We start from the raw sequence: 1,980 nt of genomic DNA, 5'->3' as shown, positions 1-1,980 counted from the left end.
TCCTTTTCTTCGCAAAACAGAAAGAGAATTCTACTTTGTGAGGGTTATAATCCCAAAGTGCGGCCGAAGGCCGCCTACGCAGAAAGGTGTTCTCAAGTTTTTTGCATACATTGGACATTTTATTCGAAATTTGTTGAAGTTAATGGTGATACGCTAACCACAAAGCGTAATTTTTTGCAAAATCTGATGAAAAATTTAAAAGTAAATTTTCACGAATTTCATGTGAACAAATATTCCCAAAACTATAAAGTAAACCAAAAATAATTTTCCCAATTTGTTCTTGTTTTGCATGTTAAATTATGAGAACAATTTATTCACATGGAATTGGCGATTATAAAAAGAATTTATTTGAAAAGAGAATTCTTTGGAATTAGATAAAAGATGAAAGATAGATGAAAAAATAACAACATAATGCTCTCGTGATTTTTATTATAAAATAAAAAGAACAATTTCAATGAAGTCTCCTTTAACCTTGCATATTTTAAATATTTTTAATAAAAAAGGTGCGAGCCACGTAAGTAAAAAAATTACCCAGCACTGATAATGATATTTCATTTGAAATATTATTAAATTGGTATAAATGTGGGAAAGAAAATACTCCGATTTATTGTTTTAATATTATCAAAGTGGTAAGGCCGTTGATAATACTCACAATTAATGAAACTTCAAAAAATTTTATTATCCGTCAAAAGTTGTTTATTGAAACTACCTTCTTTTTTGTATCATGCTTCAGACTCAACCTACAGGCTGATCTTAATAACGTCGTTGCTTGGTGCTCCAAAAATAGATTAAAATTAAATACAAATAAGTGTTACCATGTCTCCTACTCCAAATCTCGTTCCATTACCCAGACTTCTTATCTCATTGGTGACTCGCAGCTTGCCACCATTGATGAAGTTTCTGACTTAGGAGTAATTTTTGATGCCAGATTTGTTTTTCACAGCCACTTAAATTATCCCATTGCTAAGTCATATGCAATGCTCGCATTTATCCGTCGATTTAGTTCCGATTTCACTGAACCGTATACCATAAAACTACTATACACTTCTCTTGTTCGTTCTAAGCTCTAGTACGCTGTCTTCATCTGGCGACCATATTATGACTGTCATATTAACAGAATTGAACGTATCCAAAAATCTTTCATTCGTTATGCTCTACGATCACTACATTTTGTCGACCCTTTCCCATTTTACGCTGCTAGATGCATGCTCATGAACCTTAAATCCCTGCACAATAGGAGGATTATGCTTTCTCTTACTTTCGTTTTTGACATTCTTCGGGGTGCGATTGACTCGCCGTTCTTACTCGAACGGATTACATTTAATATCCCACCAAGAAGCCTTAGGAATCTCCATATTTTTTCTCTGGACTTCGCCAGGAATAATTATGCGAATAACGCTCCTATTCGCAGAGCTCTAAACGAGTTTAACTAGCTCTCAAACTCTTCTGCTATCGATTTCTCTTCTTCGAAATTCAATTTCAAACTAGCCTTAAATAGTATGCTAAATTTGTTGTTAATTTATATTTAATTTTTTGTTAAAGTCTGTACGAAATGTTTATTTTCTAGATTAATAAATATTCAACAATTTTTATTGAGCTTGAGGCCGTTTTTTTAATGAAGACTTATTGTGGAAAAGCAACAATAATTTGAAAAAAATGGTAGAAGTGATAGCTATTTCGGAAATCACCAGATTTCCTCATCAGACTTCTTTCAGTAGGATTCGAACCGACGATCCCACTGACTCAGCCAGTTGCCTACGCGCTGTGGTAAGTTCGCCTTGTTAATTCTTGTTGCTAGATTAATAAATAATAAATAAATAAATAAATAAATAAATAAATAAAAATACATAAGTTCCCGATTTGATCTACACAAGTGGTTGTAAAAATTTGAAATATTGGTATTCCCACTCTAATTTTAAATTTTTCAAGTTCATTCCGCAGACTGAAGATATTGTCGCAGAGAACCCGGATTTCGTTTTT

The sequence above is a fragment of the Rhagoletis pomonella genome, unplaced genomic scaffold (genome assembly GCF_013731165.1).
Source record: "Rhagoletis pomonella isolate Grant_MI unplaced genomic scaffold, Rhpom_1.0 Rhpom_scaffold_00003, whole genome shotgun sequence".
NCBI lineage: Eukaryota > Metazoa > Arthropoda > Insecta > Diptera > Tephritidae > Rhagoletis > Rhagoletis pomonella.
Note: the sequence above shows the minus strand (reverse complement) of the source record.